Genomic DNA, 15,198 nt, shown 5'->3' on the forward strand with positions numbered 1-15,198 from the left:
AGATTGATAGCGATGCCCCTTTGGAGGAGCCAGGAGTGTCATTCATCCCCTGTCACCCTCTGTCATTCTACCCCTCTGAGCTTTCCTTCTCACTCCACTCTTTCTGCTCTGCTCTAGACGGCAGTCTTTCTGTCTCTTCTTCCCTAAACCTTGTCCACTGTTCCTTCTGAAACATCCTCCTCATTAGGGCAGCCACCTTGGGTTAAGTAGAGAGAAGGACTTCCCAGCTGATCCAATCATGAGACCAAAAAAAATAAAAAGTCCTCTGCAGGGATCCAAATAGCTCCAGAGGTTTCCTCCTTCCTCCACTCAAAGCTATTTTTTTCTAAGTCTCAAAGCTTTACCTTTATCTTCTCCACTGTGGTTTTGACCTTATTCTCTTGAGATTATTTTATTTTCACTGGATAGAAAGTTCCAGGTGAAGGATACAAGGTGAGTATGGCAGCAGAGACAGAGAGAGCTGGACAGAGTGGCACACACTTATGTCCAGTTTGTGCCTTCAGCCTGTTATTGATACATTTAGGCTCACTGAGAACTGGAGAATCCCTCTGTCTGTCCCTTGACTCTTCCCCTCTCCTCTCCAGTTGAATTATAATCTCTCTAGTGTTTGACAACCCCCAAGCAACCACCAAACAAAATGAAATAGACTCAATTGCTTTGATACGTCAATGAAACCTTGCAAAACCTCATGGACAGGAAACCCTTCCCACAGTTAGACCAACTGTCTTCGCAGCGACTTCAGCTCAAACTCGGTATAGATAGACCACCTTTGGCATCTGCCTTCTATGTAAAGAAAAAAATGCCTCTTTTGATGATTTCCCATTCCAAGTTCTCACATCTTTTCAAAAATCAATTCCACCACAACTTCACTTTTTTAGGAGAGAACATAGAATGTCTTTATGACCTAACGGTAAAGAAAGATTTCTTAAAACAAGATATAAATAGAGTAAATCATAATGGAAGAGACGGATAAATTTGGCTACTTTTAAAAACTAATTTTCTTTAAAATCCTCCATTTAAAAAGTGACAAGACGAACCACAAACTGGGAGATATCGGCTGCTCAATGACTTATAAGGGATTTGTACACATAATATATAAAGATAAAAATCATTAAGAAAAAGACAAACAAGACAATAGAAAAATGGGCAAAAGACATGACTAGATCGTTCACTTAAGTAGAAATCCAAATAGTCAATAAACATGTGAAAAGATGCTCAAACTCTACAGTAATCAATAAAATGCAAATTAATATTATCTACAGATTGGCAAATTTTAAAAAGCATGGCAATACTAAATGTTGGTGAGGATATAGAGGATATAAATCCTTAATACTGCTAGTGACAGTGTAATCGACACAACCAGTTTGGAAACAATTTAGCTTTATCGTCCAAAGTTGAAGATATGCATACTGCATCAGCCAGCAATTCTATTCATTCTTTGTGTGTGGTCAGAAACATACAGCATAAAATTTACTATCTTAACCTTAAGTGTGCAATACAGTAGTGATAGCTCCATGTACACTATTGTGTAACAGGTCTCTGAAACTTCTTCATCCTGCAAAACTGAAACTCTACTCTATTGATTCCCCTTTTCCCTCTTCTCCCAGGCCCTGGCAACCACCATTCTACTTTCTGTTCTAAGACTTCGACTATTTTAGATATCTCATACAAGTGGAATCATGCAGTTTTTGTCTTTTGTTACTGAATTATTTCACTTAAAATAATATCCTTAGATTTCATCCATTTTGTAGCATAGGAGATTTCCTTCTCCCCCACCTCATTTTGGGGGATGATTAGTTTTATTTATTTATTTATTTACTTATTCATTTATTTATTTATTTTTAAATGGAGGGACTGGGGATTGAACCCAGGACCTCATGCATGCTAAGCAGGCACTCTACCACCGAGTTATACCCTCCCCTCATCTTCTTTTTTTTAAGGCTGAATAATACTCCATTATACATATATTCTACATTTTATTTATCCATTCATCTATTGATGAACATTTAGATTGTTTCTATATCTTGGCTGTTATGCAATGAAGATGGGTGTGCAAATATCTCTCTGAGATCTTATTTTCAACTCTTCTGGACAAACACCCAGAAGTGGGATTGCTGGATCTTAATAGTTCTATTTTTAATTTTTTGAGCAACTTCCATATTGTTTTCCAAAGTGGCTGAACATTCTCACCAACAGGGCATTATGGCTCCAATTCCTCCACATCCTCACCAACATTCGTTATTTTCTGGGTTTGTTTTTGTTTTTGTTTTGTTTTTCTGTCAGGTGATAGTTCACTGTGGTTTTGACTTGCATTTCCATAATGATTATGATGTTTAGCATCTTTCCATATACTTTTTGGGCATATGTAAATCTTCTTTGAAGAAATGTCTATTAAAACCCTTTGTGCATTTTCTAATTGGATTTTTGTTGTTGTTGAGTTGTGGGGTTGGTTAGTTTGAGTAACTTTGGTGGACTTTGGGTTATAGATATGGTCTCCGATTGCCTGTTTCTTGGCCCTGGGATGATTAAGGCAGAGGAATATCACCTCCTGGGCTGCACTGGCTAGACAGAGGAAGTATGACCTGGAAATGGTTGGTTTGCATATCAAAGGCAAGCTTTCAGCTGGGCTCTCTGCTATCTGCAAAATTTGGCTAGCCTGGGAAGGTTAGTCTCTCCCCAGCCAGAAAGTTTTTTAAGATGTCAGAACATCATAATATACAGAAAAGTTAAATATATATAATACATTTATTCCTAAGCAATTTACTATTTTTGATGCTATTGTAAATGAGATTATTTTCTTAATTTCCTTTTTGGATTGTTCATTGTTAGTGTATAGAGATGTAACTGATTTTTGTGGGTTGATTTCATATCCTGCAACTTTGCTGAATTTGTTTATTTGTTCTAACAGGTTTCTTCGTGTGTGGAATCTTTAGAGTTTTCTATATACAAGATCATGTCATCTATGAACAGAGATAGGTTTACTTCTTCCTTTCCTACTTGGATGCCTTTTATTTCTTTTTCTTGTCTAATTGCTCTGCCTAGGACTTCCAGTACTATGTTGAGTAGAAATAGTGATAGTGGGCATCCTTGCCTTCTTCGTTATCCTAGAGAGAAAGCTTTCAGTTTTTCACCATTGAATATGATGTTACCTGTGGCCAGCAGTTCTCTTTTTAAATATATAGCCTAGAAAAAATTCTGCACATGCATTCCTGGAGACATATAAAACAAAGTTTACAACAGCATTTCTTGTAAAAACAAAGGCCTGAAAACAACCCAATTATTATTGACAGGAGAATGGCTAAATAAATTGTGAAATATTCATTTATTTAACTATAATGCAGCAGATAAAATGAACTAAAGATATATGATGCCATGGAATGAATGTCATAAATATAATATTGAGAGTAAAAAGCAAGTTACCAAAGAATTCAAACATTATGATAGAATTTTTATGAAAGTTCAAACACATTTAAATCACAATAATACATTGTTAAAGGACCTATATGTAGTAAAACATAATGAAATGCAAAGAATGAGAAACACAAAATTTGGAATAGGGTTTTCCTCCAAAGGGAGAGTTAGTTTGCGTTAGATGGTTTTAAGGGGGGAGGTAGGAGAGAAGCTTATCTGCTGAGGTGAATAGGAGGCGTGAGATGTGAGAATACACTGTTACATGTACCCTCCCATCTGTATATATTAACAAGATCAAAATACTAAGCCGACAGCTACAGTCTGCTGCTTAAACACTTGCTGTTTTCATAGATGTTCTTCTTACCAGTCCTCAGTTCTCTTAGAACTTCTTTCTTCCAAGTAAATATGGCTATTCACAAAGTTGGTCAACACCAGAGCAACTTCAGTTAGTAAATCAGTGACATTTCTTCACATTTTTATGGTTAAATATAAAATTGGAACCACTGAGAACTGACTTCTGCACAAGTTTCTTTTTTTTGTTAACATTTTTTAAATTGAGGTATAGTTGATTTACAATGTTGTATTAGTTTCTGGTATACAGCATAGTGATTCACGTATATATGTATATTTTCATTACAGCTTACTACAAGCCATTGAATATAGTTCCCTGTGCTGTATAGAAGGAACTTGTTGTTTATTCTGTACGTAGTAGTTTGTATCTGCCAATCCTAAATTCCCAATTTATCCCTCCCTACCCTTCCCCCCTGGTAACCATAAGTTTGTATTCTATGTCTGTGAGTCTCTTTATGTTTTGTAAATAAGTTCATTTGTGTCATTTTTTAGATTCCACGTATAAGTAGTATCATATGATATTTGTCTTTCTCTGTTTGACTTACTTCACTTAGTATGATAATCTCTATGTTGCTTCAAATGGCATTATTTCATTCCTTTCTATGGCTGAGTAGTATTCTATTGTGTATATATATATATCTATATATATATATAGATATATATATATACACACATATACGCACACCACATTTTCTTTACCCATTCATCTATCAATGGGCATTTATGTTGTTTCCATGTGTTGGCTGTTATAAATAGTGCTGCTATGAACATTGGGGTGCACATATCTTTTCAAATTAGAGTTTTGTCCAGATATATGCACAGGAATGGGATTGCTGTATCATACGGTAATTCTATTTTTGTTTTTTTAAGGAAACTCCATACTGTTCTCCATAACGGCTGCACCAATATTTACATTCCTATCAACAGTGTAGGAGGGTTCCCTTTTCTCCACACCCTCTCCGGCTTTTATTATTTGTAGACTTTTTGATGATGGTCATTCTCACCAGTGTGAGGTGATACCTCATTGTAGTTTTGATTTGCATTTCTCAAATAATTCTTGATGTTGAGCATCTTTTCATGTGCCTGTTGGCCATCCATATGTCTTCTTTGGAGAAACGTCCATTTAGATCTTCTGCCCATTTTTTTATTGGTTTGTTTGGGTTTTTTAAATATTGAGCTGTATGAGCTGCTTATATATTTTGGAAATTAATCCCTTGTCAGTCACATCGTTTGCAAATATTTTCTCCCATTCCGTAGAGTATCTGTTCATTTTATTTACGGTTTCCTTTGCTGTCTGCACAAGCTTCTTGATGTAGCTCTTCCACTTGAGGCAATCTGATAGATGTTTAGCAAGCGGCTTAAACATTTGAATTTTATGGGTTTAGTGTAAGTTCCCTAAGAAACACTTACTTCCATTCACTGTTTACTAAGAACTTATGTCCCAGGCACTGCACTAGATGCTAGGTATTGAGGACCAGAAAGACACAGCCTTTGCCCAGGGGCAGCTCACAGTCATGTGGAGCAGCTCTGCTCTGTTGTGTAGAAGGCAATATGTTTTATATACAATAAGATGTAGGGAAATTGCACTCCATTTTTACATTTAAAAAAGCATTACTTCTGTATATAGATTATTAATATGCTTTTTAAAATTTCATAAAGTTTGACATAAGTATACATTTGTAAAACCAGCATCACAGTGAAGATAATAAACACATATCTCCCCTCCAGAAGTTTCTTCTTGCCCCTTTGCCATCTCCCCCTCCAGCCTCAGCCCTATCTAAGCAACCACTGATCTGACGTCTGTCACTAGAAAACAGCTTGCATTTTCTAGAGTTTTATATAAATGGAATCATATAGTGTGTTCTCATTATAATCTGGCAACAGTCATCTTTTGACAGACCATACTAGTGGAAGGAAATGTGGGTAATTTCTTAAAGTTGTATAATATATATACACATATATTTGAATCATAAGGGTAAATTTTTAAAAAAGAAATTAATATTCAAGATCATGTGAATTGATCAATCAAGTTCTTCTAGAATTTGTGTGAGAAGTTTAAATGTAGACAGATTTGACTACTGACAAAAGCAGAATAATACTTACCGTGTGATGTAAAAGGTGAAAGATTTACATGATCTGAAGAGAAACATGAGTGTGGATCCTTTGAGTGTGCTGTAGTAGAAAACAGAACCAGAATGACATTCACATTTAGGCTCCATCATCCCTAGAAGACTGACTTTGAATGAATTATTTAACCTCTCTGAGTTTCAGTTGTTTAAGCCATAAAATGGGAATAATAAGGACCTCTTTATTGGGTGACTGGGAGGATTCAGTTAGACTTGGATATGGACGGTGTCTCACATTCAAATATTAGCTCCTCTTTCCTTAACAGTGATTCTTGTTTCTAGGAGAATATTACTTCAGAATCGTAAAGAAAGTCATCTAAAAATTACTCAACATAAAAATAGCCACTTAATAGCATTTATGAGAATATATCTGGTGTGTAGAGCTGTGTTAATCTATGTAATCTTTTTTACAGCAGCAGGTTAACCTTCCTAATTCCACATTGTCATAAATGACATGAAAAAGAAGTCAGTATCAGTGTTCCCTGACTTCTCATTGATTAAGGGTGGGAGAAGTCAGCCAAGAGGCCACAGAGACCATCAGGAATTGATCAAAGAAAGGACCATGGATAAATTCCAAAGTAGATGACCCATCCAGAGGAAAGAGTGAGGCGATGATGATAGTTAAAGCGAACCAAGTGCTTATTACAGGCTGGGCTTTGTGCTAAGGCATTACCTGAACTGTTGCATTTAGCCCTCTTAACAAACCTTTGAGTTAAGTACTATTATTGGGCCCATTCTACAGATAAGGAAATCAAGGCTTAGAGAAGTTAAGTAACTAATTCAAGTTTAAACAGATGGAAGTGACAAAGAAAAATTCAAACCTAGGTCTCTGACTTAAGAGCTCAAATCCTTAACTACTTCTCTTAGAGAAGCACAGAGCAATCCCAGACTCAAAACATGTCCCTTAATTTGCAGACCCCCAAGTCCCCTGCGGTAGCCCTCGGAGAGGTGTTCTGCTTTTAGAAAGGGAGAAGAGGAAACCACTACCAAACTTACATCCTGAGTTTCAGGAAAGCCACCATCCACAGTGACCTGAGTGGGATTCAATCATTTCTTGATGATCTTTTCTGAACCATCTGACTGCGTGTCACTCATTTTAGGCCCTCCTCATCCCCCACCACCACCCCCAACACGTGCCTTTGATTTTCCTCCCTGCTGGAAAATTCTCCTGTTGTTGAATCTCCGTCACCCCATGGAAGTGGTGGCCCTCCAGTTCTGGCTAACACCCACCTCCCTCCAGGGCTATCTGCCGAGGAGTGGGTGAGTATGGACTTAATGACATGCTTTCCTTAACAATCTTCCAAACCTATCATCTAGGATGGGGTTTACAAGCATTCATCAACAACACCCCAGCAAATAGGTTAGTAGGATTAGCCCATTACCTGTTTAGGAACCTGGAAGGCTAAGAGATTTTTTACCAAGATTTGGGATTCAGGGATTTTAACCCCAGTTCCTCCTGTACCACGTGGCCTTCAGTAAGTGGCATGGCTGCTCTGGTTGTCCATCTTCTCCTTACCTTCCTTCCCCCTCCCCCTCCCCCTCCCCCCACTCCCCCAACCATCAACTCTGTTGGCAGAATGAAGGCTGAGTTTTGCCTTACTTCCCACAGAACTAATTAAAGTCTACAAAGTACTTTGAGAACATTCAGTGTGGGGTTCCTGCCAAGTCAGAATTACAGGTGGGAATGACAAGGAGTGGGAATAGGGTAAAACCAGAATAGTGGAGTTGCTCTAAGGAAGGTTCCAATCAGCCTTTTTCTACTATGAATCTTAAAGCTCTTTCCCTGTGATTGTTCAGCCATCTCAGGGACGAGTTCACTTCTTTTCCCCTTTCACAGGCTCAGATCCAAGGCAAAGTGGTAACTGAGTTCTGCAGCTCCGTTTGCCCTTCCCTTCAAAATTACACACAGATCCCTTCAGACAATACTTGTCTTATGAAAAGGAAATGGTTGGATTACACCTTAGTCTGGAGCAAAGTCCTCAGATGCAGGATGCAGGATGTTGATCGTTGTATCTTCTGGGCTTTCAACTGTGGCTGGTTAATCACTGTGCCTGACCTTCTGCTCTAGCCCTTGACATGGGCACCTGAGGGGGCGGCGCTGGTGGGGATTGAAAAATTCTTCTGGAGTCAGGTCCTGCCCAGGAGGAGTTTACCTATGAAGGCAAAACGTACACAGTAAAAGCAACTTAAAAACAATTACAAAGCAACACATTGATATAGGCAAAATAACAGACCAAGGGAGGGATTAAGGTTAGACTCCAGAAGAACTTCCTACCACAACAGATGTTGTGGATTCTCCCTTGCTTGGTAGGTTTAGGAATATCCCTATTTGAAAGAAGGGGTCTTTTGGCTTTAATACTCACCACTCACGTTACAAAAAGCCTCAGTCTTTGCGGTCTTTAAATATGCCCTGCTTTTAAGCAGGTCAGCTGTACTTTGGGTGTTTCTCCCTTTCTTCTCTCACTGTCTCATGAAACATTTTCTGGCTCCATTTCCCCCACTCCCATATCCTGAATAGCAAAGGCTTTCTACTCTTCAATCAACCTGCCCCGCTGTGGGACATGTCATGGAACCAGTAAGCTGCCAGATGAAGGGGAACAGGTTGTTAGATACTTTCCAGTACGTATCTCAAATGTACAAACACTGACATTATGGAGCAAGGAGGATGAGGGCTGGGAGGGGTATCTACCCCTCTTAAATGCTCAGAGATTAAGCTCCACACCCTTTAAACTAAAGGTTTCCAAGGCCCTTTGTCTTTTAGGAAGGGCTCTCTGTTGTCTCAATTGTCCACACTTCTGGTAGCAAACTAAGCCACTGGTAGCCAAGGGAGGCGATTTGTGATGCAGCCTGGGAAGGTGTTCTCTGAGGGGTCTGACCCAGCAAGAAGGGTTTCTCTAGGAGGAGTGGATATTAGGAAGGGTTTGTTTCATTCCAGCTCTCACCAAATATTAGAGTGAGGGGATAGACAAGCCTAAGGATGCAGGGTAATAGGAACAAGCTGGGCCAAGACAAACGACTTGCTGCAAATGATTCCAAAATGATAACAGAGAGAATGGCAAAGATGAACACATAATAAGTGGGAAATGATCAACTCTTGCCAAGATTATATTATCCTCAGAAGAAGAAACAAAAGGAAAGGGAACTCTAGTTTGGGGAAGGGAAGGAGATGATGGACATGACCCCTGGCCCCAGATTCACCCTGCAGCTGTGGTTTCCGGCCAGCAGTTCGTGTTTTCAAACTTGCGTGGAAAGTGTTGAGCAAGAAGGCGGGACACTTGGGTCCTATGCTCAGTTTGTGCCTCCAGCCCACCCTCTCCCAGCACTTACACTGTGCAAGCACCGGGAATACAGAGATGACTGTGATATGGTCCTGCCAGCAATGCTCTCACATACACGGCAGATCCATACCCCATCTAACACATCCAACTTCACACGGAGTTGAATTCAAGAGTATTGGGGAGAGCACAGGGATTAACGCTAAGAATGCTGAGTCAACAGTTTCTCCACCCTCACCACTTCCTCAGAAAGTGGAGGAGTTGTAGGAAACCACATGAGTTTCACTAATCCCCCGTCAATAGCACCCACTGCATTACTGGCCTCATTATTTCTTAATGGGACTTCGTTGATTACAGACTGCTTAATTAGAGTGACAGACTCCCTCTTGGTTGGTGGGGGTGGGAGGGACTGGCACAAGAAAAAGGGTGAGAAGGTATGAGGGGGACTATGAATGTAGGCAACCCCAGCCCTATCCCCACTATCCAGGGCAAGAGCCAAGATGAGGAAGAAGCCTCTGACCAGCATTACTGGCCCTCTCACCACCGCCTTCCCCCCAAATAACAAAGCCTCCAGGGATAAAGGGAAAAAATCAACTTCCTCTTATGGATGTTTTTCCAGTATAGTTTCCTTCATTGGGCTTTTAAAAATATCTGGTAATCAGAGAGAAACAGCAACATCATATCACTATTGAACCACAAATATAATTCTTGGCACACAGTAAGTACTGAATAGATATTTGTGGAATACATGAAAGTTACAGAAAGACAAAGTAATGGAGGCAAAGGCAAACAGAAGAGCAAGCTGATGGTATATCTACGTTGGGCTACCTGAATCAAAGCACATCCCCCCCCCCACTAAAATCACCAATTACATGACAGCTGACAACACCAGAAGGCATTTTTAGCATTATACATATGCATCAAGTAACTAAAAGAGAGGAACAAAGAAGGGAGGAGAGAGAGCTTTATTCTGTATGAGTAGGTATGGGCAGCAGTCCCGAAAAGGCTGAGATGTCAAAGCAGAGAACAGGCAAGGCAAGGTCAGAAAGACTGAACCAGCTTTCAGAGGAAAAGGTGTGGAACAGAAAGGCCCTTTCATGCTATATACTGGGAAGGTCTGGGGCTGACCCAGAGAGCCATATCCACTTCAAGTAACATGATTTAGTTCTTTGGTGGCCTTGAACTGACCTCACCTTGCCACCCCTGCCATTCCTCTCCCAGGCGCTCAATAAATAGTCTTGGTTTAATCTCAGGCAACCCTTGATCAATTGTGCTAATAAAAATGAAGTGGACAATGAAAACTTTTTAAATTTGGTTTTGCCCAAGGAGTTATACCATAGCAATTATGATTTATGTAAGCGTTCATTGGAAAGGGTTTGCGATGCCAGTTTGGGAATGGCTGGGGTAGGGCAGCCAAGGTGCATGTTGACAGGCAAGGAACAGTCAAGTTAGGTTTTTAAATTTCCTAAAGATAATTGACATGCCAATGTTTAAGAGTTGACTGTTTGTAACCACATTCTGAACTATATAATTTATGGAAATTTCTTTAATGTCCCCATCGTTCATCATATTCATCATTAGAGGTAGGTATATTTCAGGGTTGTTTCTTCTTTTACATAAACTGGCTTATGCCTTATTCTAGTAGAGTATTAAACTGTCTATAAAACTCCCTAAATTAATCACCCAATAGTTTAAACATAATAAACATGTGAACTGTCTCAGTTAATTGGCCCAAGAAATTGTGTTCATCCCCAGAATCATATTTTTTTCCTCTCACACTTCCACTGTCATCCTAAGCTCGTCAGAAGCAAGAAAAATTTGTTCTTGACAAATGTTAGATTCATATCCAGGATTAGCACAAGATCCTAAACAGGAATTCAAGAAATAATTCACTGACTTAGAGGATCATCAGATGACGTGTAGGTCACTGACTTCTGAGATGACCACCTCCGGTTCAGGGAACAGAGGGAAACTCCAGAGGCAGGAGGATATACCCTTCCTACAGGCGGAGTCCGGTCCCACTGGGGAGGTGGGACAGCACTCATGACACAGGGACCAAGGCAAACAGAGACAAGGACAGACCAGGAGGCATTTTGTTGAGCTACAAAGGTAAGTGCTGGAAAGATGTGAAGAAACTGCACAGGGAAAATCAAGGTAAGGAGTAAAGGATTAACATGAATCGATATATACAAGACACCATGTGTGTGTCTCTGTGTGTGTTTTGCAAGAAGCAGCAGGAAAAGCCGGTAGGAACAGAGTGGACCTAAATCTGTGGAGAGAAGCAAGGAAAGGGCCCTAAGTCTGGAGAGGAAGGCTAGATGGTGAAAGCCAGGAGATGTGATGGAAATTAAGTCACCAGTCTTCAGTCCTCCTGGCCAATTCAGACCCACACCTGCCACTGGTGGGCAGGCCAGTAGTTTCTTGCAAGACTATTTTGACCCATGAAATACGTCTTCAGGGTCCAGAGAATTAAAAAGAGTGGTCTTGCTTATATATGGCTCTGAGCCTCTGCTGAGGAACACAGAGTTAAGTCCACTCTAACATGAAACCAAGGGGACCAAGAGATAACCGTCCTCAACTGCATAACAGGTTTCCAATCTCCGAAGAGTTATTATTCGCAGGACCACCAGCAGCTGTTCCTCATCCTTTCTGAGGAAATAAAACCCACAAGGAAATAGAATGAAATTACAGAAGCAGGGACTGAGTTAGACAGAGGAAACATTTCCTGAGTGCAACAACTCCCCTCTTCGGTGACAGTCTTCAGGGCAGCTTTCTTATACTCAGCCATCAGATGACTTCGATGCCAGTTAGTTGAGCTTGTTGGAAAATAGTGCTAAATGCAGTGTTTCATCATAGAACTCAAATATTTCCTCACCTGTAAAATGGGTAAAATAATATTTCACAGAGATGGAATGTGAGAAAATGTGCAGCCCCGTGAGAGGCTCCTAGTAAGTTGTGTGTGTGTGTGTGTGAGAGAGAGAGAGAGAGAAGTAAATATTTATGCTTTTTTTTTTTTGCTCCCCTTCACTTTTCTTAAATATAAAATAAGTATGGACTGCATCCTTCAGAGGCCTTTGTGTGAATGTCAAAGGGGCTCAGTATATGGAAAAAACTAGAAATCATAAGCTACTACATACAAAGGCATATGTTGTCGTAGACAATCTCTGTGAAAGTCTTTACCAGCTGCCAATATATGCAGATCCCTTTTATTACAGGTCATTGTCTCTGTGTCATGAACACAGGCTAAAACCACACCCCTACACTGGTGGAAAAAATCCAGAAAACCCTAAAAGCTCAAACTTCCCTGACTTCACGTCAGTCCTGGCACATGAGAAGACAGATCATAAGAAAGATCGTAGGTCAATCAGGCATGAGTTCAAATCCCAATGCCACTGTTGCTTAGTATCTTTGAACCCTGGCTTCCTGATTCACAGGATGGGGGTAAGTACTGTCTACCATTTGGATTGTTTTAAGATTTTAATAAAATCAAATATCAAATAAAATAAAAAAGGCCTGGCCTTCTGAGGATGGTCTTTGAGTATTAGTTCCCTTCAGATGAGTTGTGTAGCATCCTATCACTGGTTAGGATTCTACTTGGAGACGGCAGAGTGGACATATTGATATCTAGCAATGTAAGATTCCGAGCAATTGTGTAAAGGGCACTGAGAATGGCAGAGAATATCTGAAACAGAACCTCTGCACCTTGCAGAATGGCCATCATTTCCCTAATCTGCTCCTCTCTTTTCATGTCCTTCTCCATAGCGATCCCTCATGTTTTCCCGTAGCGTGATGCGCCACTTCAAATGGTTTCCAGCCTCAAATTAGCTCCTGGGTCCTGCTTTGTCCAGGAGAATGAGGCAAGGGGACTGGCAATTAAAAGAAGCTACTTTCACCCAGGGTTTGCCCAGCTCATTTTGAAAACTGGTCTGATACACATACATGATAGTTTTCAAAGAGCTTCTGGTCCTGAGAAAATGGAGCATGTTTCCATATCCCACTCCTTGCTCAGGAAAGAAGGAAGGAGCGTGGAGGGAAAGCTGAGGTCTGCAGGTGTGTTTTGTGGCTCTGCAGGTGCACACATTAGAAAATGTGTCTGAATGGGTGTGTATTAGCGGAGGGGAAGGAGGTGTAATCTGCATCTTGGGAGGCTTGCTGTATGGGTGAAGGCACGATTAGTGAGTGTACACATCGTACTACTTCTGAAGTGCAGTGTATGTATACAGGTGCCAGTGTCTACCTAGCATGGCGTGGGTGCTAGGGACAAGTGTGTGGTTGTGTATGTTAGTGTTTGTTGCCAGGAAGTATGATGACAGCCACATGCTGATAGAAATCAATTACCAAATTCAAGTGGAAAAACAAAGCCATTTGACTTTGAACTGAATTTATCACACAACTTAGGCAAATAGCTCACTTCTAGTCTCAATCTGTCTCACAGTCCAGGCTTCAGACTAAATCATTAAGAGATAAGCATCATGAGGGCAAGGATTTTGAATATTTTATTAACTGATGTGTCCTCGGCAATGTGAGATAAATATTGGAATAAATATCTTATAAATGAATAACTGATTTACTGAAACCACCCTGGACCCATTCTGGCTCTGCCAGTTAATGGGGGAGTTGGGATGATGGCAAAAAAAAAAAAGACTAGAGACCAGTTGGACACTGATACTCGAGGGAAAGGAAGCATGTGAAGAATGAAGCTGGGACAATTAATCCAAGCAGGCTCCTTAGATGGATGGGGACTTAGAGCAGAGAACTGTCAACACTCTATGCAAGAAGTTATCCACTAAGTATTTGTTCTCTAACATTTTATGAGTATCTCTAATATTTTATGTGTGGAGGATTCAGTGTTTGATGGTGTGGTTGTAAAGATGAGCAAGCTGTGGTCTTGAGGTATGCATTTTGGTGAAGACCAATGTGAAAAGAGACAACCATTATAAAATGGATATGGGGATTGGTAAAGGTTTGTAAAATGTGTTCTGGGAGCAGGTGGGATGGGAGGGGAGCTGGGTTTTGAAGCATGAGTTCTTCTTCACTTGCCCAGCACAGAAGGGCACAGGGTTTTCCAAGCAGAGTAGGGCAAAGTCCACAATGTTTTGTGGCAACAGGAAGGGGCTCAGCTTACTGTGCACGACGGCAATGACACAGAGGATGCACAAGGAATCCAGGTTTTTAGATGCAAAGATCTCCTAGACATGTTTTCTTAAAGCGGATCATTCATAACGCAAAAACCCCACAGCACATGTACTGTATCCTGACTGCACAGGTAGCATTGATTGCCATACTTGTAGTCAAATAGCAAAATTAGGGCAATGTGTGGGTAAAGGTATTAAGAAGTTACATGGAGATTTTTATGAGACAATATCAAATGAACAAGGTTGTAAAATGCAAATAAAAGGAAAAGGGAAAATGGCTACTGAAGAGACTTTCTGAAAGAACATAAATCCACTTAAGGGAACACGGCACACATGTAGAAAAATGGCTCAGAAACACTTACAAAGCAACATATAAGTAAGTGCAAATAAATGCAGTACAGACTGAGTCCCCTGGTGCTATGTAACCATGGAATAAACAAGAAACGGATATTGGGTGAGGAGAGGTAGGGACTGCTTCCTGGAGGATGGAGATTTAATTATCGGCAAGGCTACTGTATATTAAACAGAGTTACCTGGGAATGAATCAAGCCAAGTTCAAAAAGCAGGCAGAGTGAGAAAACGGTCAGAGCCCCCGACTCACTCCCATCCAGGTTGGTTTTTTGCCCACCCCAATGAGCACGTGACTCATGTGCCACTTTGAACAGTCTGTTTTCATTTCCTATGCAGGCAGTCACCCTCTCAGATGCCCCATTCAGTTTTCCCCAGACACTTATGACTCTCAGATTTCCTGTGGCTCCAGAAGTATGGGGGTCAGGCGGCCCTGGACTACAAGGAGGCAATTATCCAGGTAATTTAGGTGCCAAACTACTTTATTTGAATGTCAGGCTCATCTATCCAGTTTTTGGCTCCCCAAGGCCCTGGCAGCCGACTCTCCCGAGA

At 40.6% G+C, this 15,198-nt stretch overlaps 1 protein-coding gene and 2 long non-coding RNA genes across 3 annotated transcripts in view; 1 reads left to right on the plus strand and 2 right to left on the minus strand.

Moving 5' to 3' along the window:
• The window catches only part of ATP5MC2 (ATP synthase membrane subunit c locus 2), a 284,046-nt gene that overhangs the window by 79,000 nt on the left and 189,848 nt on the right, over positions 1-15,198 (plus strand). The gene's annotated exons all lie outside the window — the stretch shown is intronic.
• On the minus strand, positions 3,379-7,404 carry LOC141579370 (uncharacterized). The gene is made up of 2 exons (XR_012510578.1): positions 5,866-7,404; positions 3,379-5,294 (listed from the first exon to the last, which is right to left on the minus strand). It is a non-coding gene; the product is annotated as an uncharacterized LOC141579370 (long non-coding RNA).
• LOC105076298 (uncharacterized) overlaps positions 7,471-15,198 on the minus strand; it is a 150,769-nt gene continuing 143,041 nt past the window's right edge. The window contains exon 4 of the long non-coding RNA XR_006728163.2: positions 7,471-8,041. This is a non-coding gene — a long non-coding RNA (uncharacterized LOC105076298). The remainder of the gene's footprint in view (positions 8,042-15,198) is intronic.

This window comes from Camelus bactrianus, chromosome 12 (assembly GCF_048773025.1).
Source record: "Camelus bactrianus isolate YW-2024 breed Bactrian camel chromosome 12, ASM4877302v1, whole genome shotgun sequence".
In the NCBI taxonomy this organism is placed as follows: Eukaryota; Metazoa; Chordata; class Mammalia; order Artiodactyla; family Camelidae; genus Camelus; species Camelus bactrianus.